Source organism: Sceloporus occidentalis, unplaced genomic scaffold (assembly GCF_023333645.1).
Source record: "Sceloporus occidentalis isolate IW3139 unplaced genomic scaffold, rSceOcc1.0.p SCAF_228, whole genome shotgun sequence".
Classification (NCBI taxonomy): Eukaryota; Metazoa; Chordata; class Lepidosauria; order Squamata; family Phrynosomatidae; genus Sceloporus; species Sceloporus occidentalis.
This window is the reverse complement of record NW_028317208.1, coordinates 1,229,828-1,249,760: the sequence shown is the minus strand read 5'-3', so window position 1 is coordinate 1,249,760 and position 19,933 is coordinate 1,229,828.

Below are 19,933 nucleotides of genomic sequence, written 5' to 3'. Positions count from 1 at the left end.
AGCCATTCATGCTGCCAGCTGTCTTCTGGACGTCACTTCGGACATTGTCCATGGACACCCCTTGACTATTCTAGCTCCACATGATATCTCTGCTATTTTGCAACAGACCCAACCCAGACATCTTACTACTCAACGTCATCTTCGACTTCAAGGGAGCCTTCTCCTGCCTGACAATGTCACTGTTCAACGATGCAACATTCTTAATCCTGCTGCCCTTCTTCCGCTTCCAAGGGGGGAGTATACTGATATATCTAGAGGATCTTCAAGAACAGCTACTGTGGCATACGCAGCCATCAAATGTCGACTTCCCGGATGTACCAGCAGAAGACGACCCACATGATTGTCTGATCATGTTTTGGATGCTTTCTCAATAAAGCCTTTCTTCAATTGTTGAACTGCTCCGAATTATTTAAATATGAATGTACGTGCACGGAGAGAGAAATAAGACACACGACACACGTCAGGTCCAAAATCACTCTGCTTTATTATGTTTATGTTATAGGTTATATAGTGCATAGAAAGAGGGGCATCAGGTTTACGTAAATCACATTAATTGGTTAAATCTGAAACTATGCGGAAATAGGCAGAAAGTTGTGCAAGGTTATACGTGGTGGGGGCTGAGAGCAAGCAACCGTTATATGCAAACCATATATTTGTTTGACAGCCAGATACATAGATTATGTTAGCATTATCTATACTAACCGTATGTTAGCAGAAACTGATATATGTATCAATAGAAAGCACTGCACCTTATCTCTCCCGCAGACCCTTTACATTGGTCAAAGCCAGCATATATTCATTTGAGCAATAAGCGTGTCTTGTTACTATATTCTGATTCCATAACAGTCCCCCCTTGAATATATGATGGTTGACTATCCCTAATCCTGCCAGATCCTACCGGACATAATCCCGCATCCTCTTCACCTGCAGTGGCGACAAATTATCCCTATTGGATAAAATCCTGGTTTCAGGTCTTGGACATGTCCCTCAGAGCTATATATCCCTAAACGGGGCGGGGATTATCGTCAGGGGGAACTATTGTGTTAACTGGTGTTTCATAAAACGGTGTAAGGCTTGGTGCAGTGTCATCGTACATGAGCATTAATGGGGTAGTTTCGCCTACAGCAAGCAGTTTGTCGCATAAACGTCGGAGACAGTGAACCGCACATAGAAGCATAAAAGCAACAATAATTACAATAATCAACAAAATTATTCCCAGCTGGACCAGGGCTTGTTTCCATCCTTTGAGCCATCCGAACCATTCAGCCCATGGATGATTGATTCCAGAATTGCGCTTTAATTAATCTCCTAGAGAAGTCAACTTTTTAATAGCTATGGTCACTTTCCCATCGGGACCGGTATTACCTGGAATAAAAGTACAGCAAGTTTCTCCAATCATTTGACAGACTCCGCCTTTTTCTGCTAGAATCATAGCTAATGCCAAACGATTTTGGAATGTCATTTGCGTTGCAGCTTCCAATTGATCTGATAGGCCTTGGAATGCATCTCGGGTATAGTTGACAAATCTCTGCTGATTATAATAGATATACTTAATCAAATCAACATTTTTATTCACAGTAATAATTGGCCAAATAGATTTGAAACCGGTGGCGACTTGATCTCGGACTTTATACTCATCTGGGACTCCTATTGCATCTATATATACATGAGGGTCGAAACTCCCTTCGGGAGTCTTCAATGCACTACGTCTCTTGCGGGATAACGTGGGCTGGGGTTCAACGGTTTCTGACTTTTCTGATAACATAAGCAAGGGCATTAAAGCTTTTGCTAGCGCACATTCACCAGTCCAATTACCTTCTAGTCCGGTACGCAATTTCATATCCCCACATAGCCAATAGATATCTCCCAGTGAGTATACGTGATTTTGCGTAGAAGAACCGGTCAGATTACTATATTCAGTACAACTGTTATCGGAGAAATTACCAAAAAATTTACCGTTTCCTCTGGTATTTGAAATACAGGTGTAATTACCGGGATAGATAGTAATTCCTTTATTAAGCTTAGGGGTTTTTATTAATAGAGGATATTCAGCTTTCCATTTTTCACATCTGGTGAGTTTACTACTGGTGTTGGTGTAAAGACTTAATATGCATTGGAGTGATTGATGCGGTAAATATAGAGGTACCGCTCCAAGATGTGGGCGGGCCCTACCACACACATAGCAATTGGACTTATTGTGTTTGATGGCGGAATATCTCATCCACTCGAGCCATAGATTGTGATCATTATATCCGGTTTCTATGGCCATTGTATCATCATAAGTGGGGTTTGCAATAGCTACCATGCGACGGACGGAAGGGCCAGAAGTTGAACTCCTGCAATACGTGGATGACTTGCTACTCTGTACTCCAGATTTATCTATGTGTCAAGAAAATACCCTGGATCTGCTCTATTTTCTAGCCACAGCTGGCTGCAAGATCTCCAAATCAAAGCTACAGTTATGTCTTCAAAAAATTGTTTTTCTGGGACATTGTATTACCAAAGGCCGCAAATATCTTACGATGGCACGAAAGAAGGCTATCCTAGAGTTGGCCCCGCCAGAAACTCCATATCAATTACAGACTTTTCTGGAGCTTATCTCATATTGCCGTCCATGAATTTCTGATGTTTATGTTCTGATGCAGCCTCTATATGACTGTATTTCTCGAGAACTCCCAGCAATTTTCTATCTCACACAAGAAGCTCTAGACTCTTTCTACGCTCTACAACAAATTATTGCCTTATCTCCAGCTTTGGGAATTCCAAACTACTCTCTTCCGTTCTGCCTATATGTAATGGAATGACAAGGCCATGCCACAGGTGTTCTCACCCAGATGCACGGTGGTCGACATGACTCATCTCCGACTCCAAGGAAGTCTCCTCCTACCTGACAATGTCTCTATTCAACGTCGCAATGTTCTCAATCCGGCTGCTCTCCTTCCGCTTCCAAGGGGGGGAGTATACTGATATTCCATCTACGGATTTTATTGATCTAGCCACAGAAGAGGATCTTCAGGAACAGCTACTGTGGCACACACAGTTATCAAATGTCGATTTTCCAGATGTACCACCCGAAGATGACCTACATGATTGTTTGACCATGATGCAAGCGGAAGTCGGTTCGCCTCCGAACATATAGGATACCCCACTCTCAAACCCAGAATGGACGCTATTTGTGGACGGCTCCAGATATGCCGATGACAAGGGTCGCTTCCATATGGGAATGGCGGTTACGACTGACACCACAGTACTCTGTGCAAAAGCTTTACGACTGGATCAGCCGGCCCAGGAGGCTGAACTAGCTGCCCTCATAGAGGCCTGTATTATGGCTAAAGATTCTACCGCAAATATCTATACGGATTCCAGGTACGCTTTTGGAGTTGTACATGATTTTGGAGTCATCTGGAAGGCAAGAGATTATATCACCGCAGCAGGAACCCCGATCAAGAACGGGAAAGCAGTTGAAGCTTTGATGACTGCGGCCCTACTCCCGAAACAAGTTGCAGTAATCAAAATTAAGGCATACTCACGGGCTGACACTATAGAAGCAAAAGGAAACGCCTTAGCAGACAGTGCAGCCAAGCAAGCAGCCCTCAATGAAGACTCAACGGTCCCTCTAATGACGGTGACCAAGGAAGCACCAATGGAATTAGACTGGGATATTCTAATTCAATTACAACAACAAGCTTCAATCAAGGAACAAAACCAATGGATACAAGAAGGAGCAGCTAAAGATGAGCCTGGGCCAAAGGCCAATATTTTTGTTTACCCCGGACATTATATCCTTTAGTTGCATCGTTAGCTCACGGACCTACATATCAGTCTAAAACCATTATACAAGAAATTATCGACAAAATCTGGATCGTACCGGGAATCACTCCAATACTAGCACGAACCACCGAATCATGTTTAATTTGTGCTCAGTGTAATACCGGAAAAACAGAACCTACACCGTCTAAATGTTTATCGAATGCTCAATACCCTTTCCAGCGGATTCAGATTGACCATATTCAAATGCCAATGTGTCAGATATTTCAATATGTACTGGTAGTGGTAGATGTGTTTTCCGGATGGCCAGAAGCCTATCCAGTACGAAATCAAACTGCACCCACTACCGCAAAGAAACTTATTCCGGTAGACATCAGAGTCATCCATGCAATCAGGGATTTGCCTTGTTTATCTTTAAGGGCTAGGGCTTCTGGGGGTTTGGGCCACTATTCAGTACCAGAGTTGGTTATTACTGATCCCCAATACTTGCATGTATTGCCCCATTACCCTCCGACATAACATATGTACCCAATACATTCGGAAAATTCAGGGTAACAGTACCCGGGATCGGTGTTAGTGATTTTCTTTACCCAGAATTGGCCTGGTAGAACTCTTCTCGGTGTACAGTCAAAAATATGGCAAGCTTGGAATGAGAAGGTAGCTACTGTTGTACTACTGGAATTATACCAGAAGGTGGGGGGGCCTCGTGGGTTATCTCTTGTGATGGCTACTCGCCCTCCCTGATGACTTGTGGCCTGTGCCACAGAACCCGTGGGCCCTGAATAGATTATCATTTTTCCCCACGTGTACTGCAATATAATTAATAGCAATGGGATGCCCACCCCTTTGCAAAGGATATGCATCTTAGAAGTCAGTTACTGGAGGATTGTATCTCTTGACTCTCTTGCAGTGCGAAGCATGTATCCACGTGGGCTTTCTTCAACTTTTACTGAGGTAGGAGTTGTTAGCAGCACTTGATAGGGGCCCTCGAATCGCGGTTCCAGAGAAGATCGGAGTAGTCAAAGCAATAACATATTTTGCCATTGTTTCATAATTCATTTGCAACTGTTGTGGGAAGTACTGTCCCAGTCTAGGACTACTTCCGAATAGTATTGTGACAGAATGACCTGTCATACAGGAGCCCAAGGTACTCAGAGATGGCTCCAGCCTGGCTGCCAAACAGGCAGGAACTCCATTGTTAAACTAATCCCATTAACAGGATGGCTACCAGGGGGATATTCAGTAGCTAAAGGGGATTAAAGGTTGGGTTGTCTACATGTACCTGTTTATCAATGTTGATTTATGTTAATGAAGTTCTGTGGCTATATCAGTCTATGTTTTACAACAATAAACTGTTCATTCCTGCTGTACTCAATTCAAGGTAGTTGTGTGTCTACTTATTGGGTACACATAGCAGGGTTCCAAGGTGCGCATGCTGGCTGGTGCTGGAAGTGATTCCGGGGACAAGAGTAAGATATATGTGGGTGATCTCTGGGAGTTACTACAGCTCTCTTGGTGAACCCGTTACAAGTATCTCGTGAGGAGTGAGCTTATGCGACGCCTTTGGCGTGTGTCTGATAGCAAAAAGTACGATGGGTAGACATTGTACCCAATTTAGATCAGTCTCTCGGGTTATTTTCAGCATTTTTTATTTGAGTACACCGTTCAGTCTTTCTACTTTCCCACTACTTGGAGGTCTGCAGGGGGTATGGAAGGCCAGATGTGAACCTATAGATTTCCACACTTCTAGTGTGATATTCGCCGTAAATGCGGGTCCTTGGTCGCTCTCTATGACCTCAGGGACTCCGAAGCGACAAACAAGTTCTTGAATAAGTTTCTTTCCAGTGGTGGGTGCGGTTTGATTCCGTACTGGGTAGGCTTCCGGCCATCCAGAAAACACATCTACTACCACCAGTACATATTGGAATGTCTGACACATTGGCATTTGGATGTGATCGATCTGGATTCGTTGAAAAGGGTATTGAGCTTTTGGTAAACATTTGGATGGAGTTGGTTCCGCCTTCCCGGTGTTGCACTGAGCACATATCAAACAGGATTCGGTGGTTCGTGCTAGTATTGAAGTGATTCCTGGTGCGATCCAGATTTTGTTGATAATCTCTTTCATAATATTTTTGGACTGGTGGGTAGGTCCGTGAGCTAATGATGCGACTAAAGGATATAGTGTCCAGGGTAAACAGAAATGTTGGCCTCTGGCCCAAACTCCACGCTCATCCTTAGACGCTCCTTCTTGTATCCATTGGTTGTGTTCTTTTGGCGAAGCTTGTTGTTGTAATCAAACTAGAATATCCCAATTTATCTCCATCTGTACTTTCTTTGGTCACTGTCAGAGGGACTGGTGGATCTTTGTTAAGGGCCGCTTGTTTTGCTGCGCTGTCTGCCAGCGCATTCCCTTTGGCTTCCATGGTATCAGTTCTTGAATGTACTTTGATTTTTATCACTGCGACCTGTTTTGGGAGTAGGGCCGCATCCATCAGGGCTTCAACTGCTTTTCCATTTTTGATAGGAGTTTCTTCTGTGGTGATATAGTCTCGTGCTTTCCAGATAACTCCAAAATCATGTACAACTCCAAAAGCGTATCTGCCCTCTCGACCCCATCCCTTCATACCTAATTCCATCACTCTCCTCTAGCCTTACTCCTGCCATCACTCACATCTTCAACTCCTCACTCTCTACTTGCATATTCCCATCCCCATTCAAACATTCACAGGTCACTCCCATCCTCAAGAAACCCTGCCTTGATCCAAATTCCCCTGCTAACTACCGCCCCATATCACTACTTCCCATAACATCTAAACTCTTAGAAAAACTAATCTACGACCATCTAGCCCACTTTCGCTCCTCAAACTCCCTGCTCGACCCCCTGCAATTCGGTTTCTGCCCACAGCACTTGACCGAAACTGCTCTCACCAAAGTCACAAATGGCCTTCTATCTGCTAGAAACAATGGCCACTACTCTGTCTTAATCTTACTTGACCTCTCTGCTGCCTTCGACACAGTCGACCACCCCCTCCTCCTACAGACTGTCTTGGTGTCCGTGACCCTGCTCTCTCTCCTGGATTAACTCATATCTTTCCAACAGATCCTTCTCTGTGTCTTTTGCCGGCGGCGACTCCTCCTCAATGCCTCTGTCTGTTGGAGTACCTCAGGGATCTGTCCTGGGTCCTCAACTATTCTCCATCTATACTTCCTCACTTGGAAAACTCATCGACAGCTTTGGATTCAAATACCACCTCTATGCAGACGACACACAAATCTATCTCTCCACCCCAATCTCTCTGCATCTGTCCTCTCTCAGATCAGCAGCTGCCTATCTGGCATCTCTTCCTGCATGGCCTCTCACCACCTCAAGATAAATATGTCTAAAACTGAGCTACTTCTAATCCCTCCCTCTAACTCTATTCCCCTCTCTGACCTTTCTATCACTGTTGACGGTGCCACTATCGCTCCATCACCACATGTCTGCAGCCTCGGAGTGACCCTAGACTCTAACCTATATTTTATCCCTCACATCAAATCACTCTCTAAATCTTGCCACTTCCAACTGCGTAACATTTCCAAAATCTGTACTTTCCTGACTGCTAGCACCACAAAACAACTAATCCACTCCCTCGTAATCTCCCGTCTAGACTACTGCAACAACCTACTTACCGGCCTCCCTCTCTCCCGACTATGCCCTCTTCAATCTGCGCTCAATGTATCTGCCAGGCTAATCTATCTCATCCGACGCTCTGCATCTGCTGCACCTCTCTGCGAGTCCCTCCACTGGCTCCCCATCCATAGCAGAATTAAATTCAAAATACTCACTCTATCCTACAAAGCTCTCACTAACACCACTCCCCTCTACCTATCCTCCCTCATCAGCAAATATACTCCAGCTCACCCTCTAAGATCCAACAATGACCTGCTCCTTGCATCTTCACTTATCACCTCCTCCCATGCCCGCCTACAGGACTTCTCTCGCACAGCACCAACCCTCTGGAACTCCCTTCCCCATGCTATCCGACTCTCACCAACTCTACCCTCCTTCAAATGCTCCCTAAAAACTTTTCTCTTCAGGGAAGCCTACCACTGACATAAACTCCCCCTACATTATCATTCACTACAACGCAGTCCTCACCTCCTGTTTCTCACCCCTTATCCACCTAGAATGTAAGTTCCTGCTGGAACAGGGCCCTCCATTCCTCTTGTATCTGTATGTCAATTGCTTGTCATTTTGTACTTGTCGTTATCTGTAAAATGTTTACCTTGTACAGCGCTGCGGAATCTGTCGGCGCTTTATAAATAAAGTATAATAATAATAATAAAAAACCCTGTGCTTTCAATCTGGGTACTAGGCAGGTCATGTGGACACAATCTGGGTGTCAGGGCTGATTTGATACTAAAACTGGATCGGTGGCATAAATACACAATGGGTGGCTGGCTGGGGCATCACATAAATCAATACTAAAGGGGGGGCTGTCTGGTGGGATAAATATACATTCGTGGAATGCACGAATACATGTGGGGCTGGGTCAATCACATAAATGAAAACAAAAGGGAGGGGCAGGCTGGGGGCATAAATACACATAGGGCTGACGGGGGTGATACACAAGGGGGCTAAAACACAAAAGACATAAGCAGTGTGGAAAATGTTTTAAAAAAATATTTTTTACTTTTCCTGTCCGGATGTGGGTGTCAGTGTGGCAGAGCCTGTCCTGGTGTGTGTGTTTGGGTTTCATTTTGGCAGAGCCTGTCCTGGTGTGTGTGTTTGGGTGTTGGTGTTGCAAAACCCATCCTGGTGTGTGTGTTTGGGTATCGGTGTGGCAGAATCCGTCCTGATGTGTGTGTTTGGGTGTTGGTGTGGCAGAGCCCATCCCCGTGTGTGTGTGTGTGTTTGGGTGTCGGTGTGGCAGAGCCCATCCTGGTGTGTGTGTATTTGGGTGTTGTGTGTTTGGGTGTCGGTGTGGCAGAGCCCATCCTGATGTGTGTGTGTGTGTTTGCGTGTCGGTGTGGCAGAGCCCATCCTGGTGTGTGTGTTTGGATGTCGGTGTGGCAGAGCCCATCCTGGTGTGTGTATTTGGGTGTCGGTGTGGCAGAGCCTATCCTGATGTGTGTATTTGGATGTCGGTGTGGCAGAGCCTATTCTGGTGTGTGTGTCTGGGTGTTGCAGAGCCTGGCCTTTTGTGTGTCTGGGTGTCGGTGTGGCAGAGCCTGTCCTGGTGTGTGTGTTTTGGTGTTGGTGTTGCAGAACCCATCGTGGTGTGTGTGTTTTCGTATTGGTGTGGCAGAATCCATCCTGATGTGTGTGTTTGGGTGTTGGTGTGGCAGAGCCCATCCTGGTTTGTGTGTTTGGGTGTCGGTGTGGCAGAGCCCATCCTGGTGTGTGTTTTTGGGTGTCGGTGTGGCAGAGCCCATCCTGGTGTGTGTGTTTTGGTATTGGTGTGGCAGAATCCGTCCTGATGTGTGTGTTTGGGTGCTGGTGTGGCAGAGCCCATCCTGGTATGTGTGTTTGGGTGTCGGTGTGGCAGAGCCCATCCTGGTGTGTGTGTATTTGGGTGTCGGTGTAGCAAAGCCCATCCTGGTGTGTGTGTTTTTGGGTGTCGGTGTGGCAGAGCCTATCCTGGTGTGTGTGCGATTAGGTGTTGCAGAGCCCATCCTGGTGTGTGTTTGTTTTTGGGTGTCGGTGTTGCAGAGCCCATCCTGGTGTGTGTGTTTGGGTGTCGGTGTGGCAGAGCCTGTCCTGGTGTGTGTGTTTGGGTGTCGGTGTAGCAGAGCCTATCCTGGTGTGTGTGTCTGGGTGTGGCAGAGCCTGTCCTGGTGTGTGTGTGTTTGGGTGTTGCAGAACCCATCCTGGTGTGTATATTTGGGTGTTGCAGAACCCATCCTGGTGTGTGTGTTTGGGTGTTACAGAGCCCATCCTGGTGAGTGTGTTTTTGGGTGTTGGTGTGGCAGAGCCCATACTGGTTTGTGTATTTGGGTGTCGGTGTGGCAGAGCCTATTCTGGTGTGTGTCTGGGTGTCGCAGAGCCTGGCCTTTTGTGTGTCTGGGTGTCGGTGTGGCAGAGCCTATCCTTGTGTGTGTGTTTTGGTGTTGGTGTTGCAGAACCCATCCTGGTGTGTGTGTTTGGGTATCAGTGTGGCAGAATCCGTCCTGATGTGTGTGTTTGGGTGTTGGTGTGGCAGAGCCTATCCTGGTGTGTGTGTGTTGGTGTTGCAGAACCCATTCTGGTGTGTGTATTTTTGGGTATGGCCCATCCTAAGAGCCCATCCTGGTGAGTGTGTTTTTGGGTGTTGGTGTGGCAGAGCCCATACTGGTTTGTGTATTTGGGTGTCGGTGTGGCAGAGCCTATTCTGGTGTGTGTCTGGGTGTCGCAGAGCCTGGCCTTTTGTGTGTCTGGGTGTCGGTGTGGCAGAGCCTATCCTTGTGTGTGTGTTTTGGTGTTGGTGTTGCAGAACCCATCCTGGTGTGTGTGTTTGGGTATCAGTGTGGCAGAATCCGTCCTGATGTGTGTGTTTGGGTGTTGGTGTGGCAGAGCCTGTCCTGGTGTGTGTGTTTGGGTGTTGCAGAACCCGTCCTGGTGTGTGTGTTTGGATGTCGGTGTGGCAGAGCCCATCCTGGTGTGTGTATTTGGGTGTCGGTGTGGCAGAGCCTATCCTGGTGTGTGTATTTGGGTGTCGGTGTGGCAGAGTCTATTCTGGTGTGTGTGTCTGGGTGTGGCAGAGCCTGTCCTGGTGTGTGAGTTTGGGTGTTGCAGAACCCGTCCTGGTGTGTGTGTTTGGGTGTTGGTGTTGCAGAACCCATCCTGGTGTGTGTGTTTGGGTGTTGGTGTTGCAGAACCCATCCTGGTGTGTGTGTGTGTTTGGGTGTTCGTGTTGCAGAACCCATCCTGGTGTGTGTGTGTGTTTGGGTGTTGGTGTTGCAGAACTCATCCTGGATTTTGGGTGTCGGTGAGACAGATCCTGTCTTGGTGTGTGTATTTTTGGGTGTTGGTGTTGCAGAACTCATCCTGGTGTTTGGGTGTCGGTGTGGCAGAGCCCGTCCTGGTGTGTGTGTTTTTGGGTGTCTGTGTGGCAGAGCCCGTCCTGGTGTGTGTGTGTGTTTGGGTGTTGTGTGTTGGTACACACACCAGGACACCAGTGTGTACGAACACAGAAAAGAACCCCAGCACTCCAATCAGCGCGCCAGGACGGGCTCTGCCACACTGACACCCAAACACCCGCACCAGGATGGGCTCTGCAAGATCAATACCCAAAAACACACACACCAGGACAGCTCTTCCACACCAACACCCAAACACACACACACACACACAAAGGACAGGCTCTGCCACACCGACACCCAAACACACAACACCCAAACACACACCCCAGGACAGGCTCTACCACACCGACACTCAAACACACACATCAGGACATGCTCTGCCACACTGACACCCAGACACACACACCAGGACAGGCTCTGCCACACCAACACCCAAACACACACACCAGGACAGGCTCTGTCACATCCAAACCCAAACACACACACCAGGACAGGCTCTGTCACACCAACACCCAAACACACACACACACCAGGACAGGCTCTGTCACACCAATACCCCCCCCCACACACACCAGGACACGCTCTGTCACACCAACACCCATACACACACAACAGGACAGGCTCTGCTACACTGACACCCACACACACCAGGACAGGCTCTGCCACACCGACACCCAAACACACACACCAGGACAGGCCCTCCCACACCGACACCCAAACACACACACCAGGACAGGCCCTGTCACACCAACACCCAAACACACACACAACAGGACAGGCTCTGCCACACTGACACCCGCATCCGGAGGGTTTCCACGGACGGTTTCACTTTGGTATTGATTTATGTGATGGTCGCTGCCCCCAAAACAGCCTTCCTGTGGCATCTTTACCCCCAAAACAGCTTGCCTGTGGCATCTTTGCCACCAAAACAGCCTGCCTGTGGCATCTTTGCCACCAAAACAGCTTGCCTGTGGCATCTTTGCCACCAAAACAGCTTGCCTGTGGCATCTTTGCCACCAAAACAGCCTGCCTGTGGCATCTTTGTACAATATACTTAACTCAGTAGTTTTTAACCTTTAGACACACTAACAGTGCAGAATTTACTAATTATTAAAATCTATGGAAATTGAGATTCATAATACCTGGACCATTGGTGTCCTTTAAGAACTGGGTTTAAAAACTGCCCTAAGGAATACATAAACACATATACACATGCCACTAGACATATACTCATACATAAATATATATGTATAGTCCCAGAATTAGACAGAATTAGAATGCATTCACTCATTCACTCAATCTCACATACTCCTTCATACAGCCTCCCTCACCCCCTTACCTGAACAGATGATGTACGCGCCGCTCGCAGACTTCCGCAGACAACCAGTTCTACTGCACACGGGAAGCAGACGCGCAGAAGGATCATGTGACGTACGTGACGCACGTCACGTGACTCCGTTGGATTCCTGCGTCCCCCTGGCGGATACAGGCATGGATTTGGGGGTTAATTTGGTGTAACTTATGCCTTGTTAAGGGGTGACGTTAGTAAATCCAGAGGCCTGGTGCTATTAACCCCTTCATGCCCACACCCTCCACACAGTCACGGCTTGGCAAGTAGTCCTGACCATGACATAGATCAATTGAAAATCACATGTAAACTCAGCACTCAATGAATAGATCAATAAATACATGGAAGCAGCATTGCAGGTATACAAACCCTGTATTTGCAGGTATACATAAATAATGCATAGAATAAATTAGACTTGTGCATTCGTCTTCGGGCGAACATGAAAACGAACACGAAGAGTGCGTGTTCGTTCCGAAGACATGAAGAAGAGAAGGCAGTGCCGGCAAAACGTAGGCGAAGACGAAGACTCACACACGAAGAATCTTCACCTTTGTCTACTATTCTCCCCGGTCTTCACAGCATCGCGGGACTTGACTGAAGTGGAAATCCGCAGTGGCATATAAGGTGTATAAGGCCTATCTTGGGGCAGAGTGGTATAGAGGGGGTTAAAAGGAATATCAGGGAGGCAGAGTGGCATATAGGGTGACTACTTGCCAAGCCGTGACAAATCCCAGGTAGTCTGCTACTGGTAGTTTGCCACCACTCACGATTTTGATACCGGATTCGTGTGAAATCCGAATTAGAACATTTATCTCTATATATACCGTAAATGCTCTGAAAAATTCCCCTCCTCTTATAATCGAGGTCGTCTTCTAATCAGACCTCAAATAGCTGCAAAGAAAAAAAAGGTCCGCTGGGGCCAGACTGCTTACTGGTGCTTTGGTCCGTGAGCGCCGTCTCTCGTACCAGCAGCAGGAGAACAGGAACCCTGCAAAGTCGTCACGTGACTCTTCCCCTCTCCTTCCTCTGGGGGCGGGGCCAGAGAAGTTGCTCGCACAGCCGGCCCATGCAGGAGTCTGCGAGTGAGAGATCTGCAGTTCAGGTAAGGGGTGGGGGATGGTTTTTGAGCAAGTATTTATTATTATTATTTATTTTTTTATATAGCGCCATCAAATTCCGTAGCCCTGCTCAAATGAGCTTAAGTATGTGCGATTAATGGAATGAATGAGTATTTAAATGTTTGTGAATGAGTGTGTGTGTGTGATAGCATGGATGTGATAGCACTCCTATCATCCCCAGGTTCCAGCATGTGCTGTCTGCCTGAGCTTGATAGGAGTGTGATTGCTGTTAGCAATTATATAATCTCCAGAAATGCCTTTTAACCCCCTATATTCCAGAGTGGCATAGAGGGGTATAAGGCATATCATGGGACACAGTGGCATATAGGAGGGTATAAGACATTTCTGGGGGCAGGTTAGCAAATAAAAGGATATAAAAACAAAAAATATTTTTCTCAATAATAGCTTTTATTAAATATGAAAAAACAGTTTACATGAATTAATATTTACTAGTAAAACTTTTCCTATTTTCCTATAGGGTAGTCTTATAGTCAGGATTTTTTTTCCTAAATTAATATTTAGATTTGGGGGAGGTCATCTTATAATCAGGGTCGTCTTATAATCAAGCAAATACGGTATATATACCAACCCACCCCTGGCAAACATATATATATATATATATATATCTCCTTGGTAACAATTTGGTAACGCGATCCTCTCATAGGGTTTGTGGATATCGATACTAGACCCCAAAGACAGATTTTGATTATTAATATTTTAATAACGATAAGACAAAAATTACACAGTGCCACAATTACAAAAAACAAGACATACAAAAGAAAAATAAAACAGGCAAACAGTTCTTAAAACCAATGGGACTTAAATACAGGACTCTCACTCACAAGTTTCTCCAATAAGTAGGCCTGTGGGAACTCCTTAAGTCCAGACGGTTTCTTATGATGTTGTTCCGATCAGAGTATATCATGGAGTTCTGCTTTGAGGTCACTGCTTTGCCCCTAATCAGCTTCAGTTTCTAGAAAACACCCCTCTGACCACATAGCCAATTATATGACACCTTTTCCAAGAATTAGTTCCCATCTTTGATGTGCCAATAAGTTATGGTGGGGTAAAGGTGATGGAAAACCCCTCCACTTAATATAGGAATGGAATTCCTATAACTAAGGATCCTTATCTGTTAGGCCATGAATCACCACAGGGGTCCTGAGAAGATGACACCTCTTACCAGAACAGATACAGAGGGCATGCACAAAGAAACACATTTAAATCAACCTCAGATTAACTCATTGAATGCTTAAACAAAGGAACTAACCACATACCTCACATAACTCTACCTCCCCCCTCCTTCCTCTGGGGGCGGGGCCAGAGAAGTTGCTCGCACAGCTGGGCCCCTGCAGAAGTCTTCAAGTGAGAGATCTGCAGTTCAGGTAAGGGGGTGGGGGAGGGTTTTTGTGATTAATGTGTGAAGTATGTGTGATTAATGGAATGAATGAGTATTTAAATGTTTGTGAATGAGTGTGTGTTAGTATGGATGAGTAAGGGGGGTGGTGGTGGTAGCATGGCATAGGGAGGCTGTACTCTTATCATCCCCAGGTTCCAGCATGTTCTGCTGCCTTGGCTTGATAGGAGTGTGATTGCTGCTTTTAACCCCCTATATGCCACTATAAGGCATATCATGGGGCAGAGGGGCGTATAGGGGGTTAAAAGGCATTTGCAGAGTGGCAAGCCTGGGGGCAGATGTGCATAACTGGGGGGGCAGGTTGGCAAATAAAAGGAAATAAAAAAATATATATTTTTCTCAATCATAGCTTTTATTAAATATGAAAAAATAGTTTACAGGAATTAATATTTACTACTTTTCCTATGGGGTAGTCTTATATTCAGGCTTTTTGTTTTTTTCCTAAATTAATATTTTGATTTTGGGGGGTCGTCTTATAATCAGGGTCGAGCAAATACGGTATACTAATTACCATTATATTAACCCCTTCGCGACCTTTGCCGGTTCAGGACCGTCATAACAAGAAGGTCACTAAATGACCTTTGACGGTCCTGAACCGTCAAAAAATTAAATAAGCTTAGAAAGTGATCAAGGATCACTTTCTTCGCTTAAACGGCCTTGCTGCAATGCCTCGATGTCGAGGCATTCAGCAAGGCCGAGATCGGCATCGGGGGCCATGTCTGGCCCCTCCCCGGGGCGTCAACAGCCCGTTTTAAAAGCGTTTAGGAGGCGATCAACGATCGCCTCCTAAACTTAAATGGTGTCGCTGGAATGCCTCGATCAGGAGGCATCCAGCGACACCAAACACTTACCTCTGGGTGGGCTGTAACCGCTCCGGAGAGCGGTCACAGCCGCCGCTGCCGGTGATCTTCGCCATCAAGCAAGATGGCGGCGGCCCGGGAAATAAAACAATAAAGACGAAAAAGTTCGCTAGAGGGTCTCCAGACCCTCTAGAGAACTGGCTCCACTTGCTGGTTGAATACAGGTACTGCATTCAACCATGCAAGTCAATGGAGCCCAGCTTTCTAATCACTATGTGATTAGTAAAATATTCAAAAAAAAATAAAAATAAATAAAAAATGAAAAAAAAAATTAAAAAAAAATGTGCTAACATTTAAAAATAATTATGCAGTGATGTCACTAGATGAACCATCCAGTACCAGCAAAATGTGTAAAAAAATATATTAAAAAAGTATTAAAAAAATAAAATTAAATTAAAAAATAAAGTTTATTATTTTGAGCAAGTGCTAAAATTTCTCAAAAATCTCAACAAAGAGTTAAAATAAAAGCACTTCAAATACCCAAGGGGTGTCTAATATATAAAAAAAATGGCTGATGGGGTAAATTGGAGTGGCCTAGCTCAAAGATAGGGCATAGGTACAGACTGACCAAAATGGAGAAAAAAAGCACACTTCCCAAATGTGGCATTTTAAATCTGAAACAACCCGACAAACCCATGCATGTCGGGTATCACTGCACTCAGGAGATGTTCCTGAACACACATTGGCGTGTTGTTTGACAGTGGCATATACCAGGACCTGTATATCTATAACTAAAGTACAATTTGTGTGAAAAAAAAAAAAAAAAAATTACTATTACAAAGTTTGACAAAGTGTAGTTCTATAATTGGTGCATGGAAAGGGTTAAAATAACAGCATTTGGAATACCCTGGGGTGTCTAGTTTTCAAAAATATATGGTTTGAATGGGTTAAATTGAGTTAACCGGCTTCAAAGATATTCCAAAGAGGAGAGGGAGGCACAATGACCAAATGACCACCTGAATTACGCATGCCCCAAAAGTAGCCTTTTACCAGCCAAACAATCTGACAAACCCATGCATGTGGGGTATCGCTGTACTCAGGAGATGTTGCTGAACACATATTGGGGTGTTGTTTGACAGTGACATATACCAGCACCTGTATATCTATAACTAAAGTACAATTTGTGTGGAAAAAAAAAAAAAAATTACTATTACAAAGTTTGACAAAGTGTAGTTGTATAATTGGTGCATGGAAAGGGTTAAAATAACAGCATTTGGAATACCCTGGGGTGTCTAGTTTTCAAAAATATATGGTTTGAATGGGTTAAATTGAGTTAACCGGCTTCAAAGATGTTCCAAAGAGGAGATGGAGGCAGACTGACCAGATTTGTTATAAAAGATTTGGAAATCATAAAACGCTGCTTGTACTTATTGCCCTATAACTTACAAAAAACAGCAAAAAAACATAAAAACATTGGGTATTTCTCAACTCAGGACAAGTAGTAGAATCTATTTAGCTAGTTTTTTTACTTGCTTTTTAGGTGAGTAAAAGATTTTTCAAATAAAAGTCATAAAATGTGTTTTTTTTTCAATTTTGCACCATGTTTTTTTTATTTTTTTTATAGTAAATAAGATGATACGATCAAAATAATGGTATCTGAAGAAAGCCCATCTTGTCCTGAAAAAAAACAATATATAACTTATGTGGGTACACTAAATGGGTGAGGAGAAAATTACAGCTGAACACAAGCACCACAAAAGTGTCAAAACAGCCTCGGTCCCACAGGGTAGAAAACGAAAAATAAGCCCGGTCCTTAAGGGGTTAAAAATACATTTTATATATTTATAATACAATTTATAAATGTAACAATAATAAATTATTACCAGACTTTAAATTACCATTAATTACTAATAATAATACATTTATAAATAAGATAATGGTAGTTAGCAATGCATAATGTATTGCTAACTATCATTATAGTATTAATAAATATATATATAATTTAAATAAGAAAGAAAGAGCAAATAAGTTCTTACCAGACATCTGCTGCTCCACAGGCTCAAGCTTCATGCACACCCACTAGCTCTGTCAAGGCCCACGCCACTAAGCTGCGCTGCTCTATGGGCTTCTTGATAGGCGCATAGTCAAATGTACCCACAAACCAACATCTACCCAAGAAAGACACGTACACCTTTATTCAGCGCAAATATAATTTCCACAGCTTTGTTAACAATTTACAATATTTAAAGTCATTGTCAAAACAGACCACCACAATTGAACAGTGATAACATATTTCCCCTTCATAAACAATGACCCCCAATTATAAACATATTAACTTAAACATACCAGGTGCCTCCAAATTGACCACTGTAGGGGCATACCAAGACACCCCTTCACCACACAGAATAACCTGTGTATAATAACACACCTACACCACCCCAGGTTCTGAGCCACAGGCCAGCTCGAAACCTAACAAACTAACTTGAACCAAGTCAAATTAGTAAAACCAAACCATTGCCATGGGCAAAACCGTGCCATGGGCTCCTGGAGGGGACTGAGTGCCAGCCTCCTTCCTACAGACTATGGGCCCTGATAACGAGTGCCATGTTATCCAAATCATAAGAGACTGTAAAGACTGTGGAGCTCGGAAACAGATTTGGTACCTGAATTTTGGGACTGACAGTTCCAAGAGTCACCCTACCCCTCAGTTAATGTTATCCAGTGACATGAAGCCCTTTTGTGTGTTATTACTAAAAATTTATTTTATTATTGACTAATTTCCTAACCGTTTACACACAGCACACTAAAGTCTGGGAGATAATCTAATCAAGACAACGTGTATTCCTTATTTTAGTGGTGTCTGTGTCCTTTTGTATTGTTAATCCCTTTACTGGCCCTGTTGTCTCTGGGATGCAGATTAAGGGGTCGGTTTGTATCCCAGTATCTTGTTTTATGTTAGTGTTTTTTGCTGGATATATCCAGCCGTCTATGTCTAAAGTAAATCAGTTCTCCTCTTGTTGTACCTAAAGACTACTCCCACCTGGTTATCTGGGTACTGGGTAGCAATATCCCTTTACTTTGCTTGGGGATATTGCCTATGGATTGAGGGGAATTATTGCCTTGAAGGGAGAAGTCGCTCTTGGCGGAGAGGGACAACCTGAGGTCCCTGGTCGGTCCGTCACAGGGATAGTGCGCAGGTAACTATATTTTTGGTGTTTATGCTATGTATTTTGGGCTGATGAATACTATAGCCGTTGCTGCCGCCCAAGAGTGGAGTTTGAGCTCAGGGCTTTCTTCTGTGTGTTTTGTATTACAATAAAGTAACAATTTTAATAATACTTTTTTTCATTTCTTGATTAATTACTAAATAATTCACTAACTTACTTCTTGGTTTGACTGACTGTCCTGTATAATTCTAAAAAACAAAACAAACAAACAAACAAACAGGGAAGCCAGGCACTGTGTGGCAAACTGTCAGCTCAACAGCACTAGCACAAGAATACACAGCCAAAAAAATCCTCTTAAATTAGACACTGTGAGAAATGGCAGGCTCACCAAGTCTCACTCAGAAGACTCTCAATGCTCAGTTCTCAGTCATGTGACACCAGTCACTCAATGTTCCTTCTCTTAGTGCAGGCATAATGGTGAGATTCTCCTCTTCTTATTGTAGTCAAAATGGCGGCTGTGCGAATGGACGGAGAATTTTGTATTGCACGCATTCTTCAAGACACACTCTCAATTGGGTGAGAACCTACTCTCACCTCCTACATATGCTTGCACATATGTTAGGTTGTTGGCTCCTCATTTGTCTGGTTGCATCTTGCTGTCCAGGGGTTAATTGGGAGGACTTTTAATTTCACCTCCCCCAACACATTAATAAGGTTTTGGTAGCAGTATAAACAGCTTTGTGGGCCCACTATGTAGGAGGTGAGAGTAGGTTCTCACCCTATTGAGAGTGTGCCTTGACCTGGCGGGTGAGCTTAATTATGCTTTGGCCAATTCATATAACCAAAACCTCTCGTTTATATTATGTTTATAAATTTGTTGCCAACTTTATTAGGGTGAGTTTTTGTATACACTGTACAGCCAATACACTGTATTTGCAGCATGCTCACACCTGTTTGGTAGGCCTCATATTACACATTTGTATTATTTGAGCCTGGGACTAGCTTAACGCATCAGTCATTTCCACCCAGATATACCAACAAGAGCTGATGAACCCCATGAATAGTGACATGGTAAAGAAAGTCACTAATAAAACATCCCAGAGCATACCCCTTTTTGATCCAACTAACAGAGATGTGTTCTGGATCAAAACAGATGTTCTTGCTCATTGGGTGATCTCTAGTCTGTTTTGCTGCCCAGTAAACATAAAAATTCCCCATGATTCAGACAAATCATTGGGAGCCTCAAGAGAACATGTACTAAAACCATAACTATG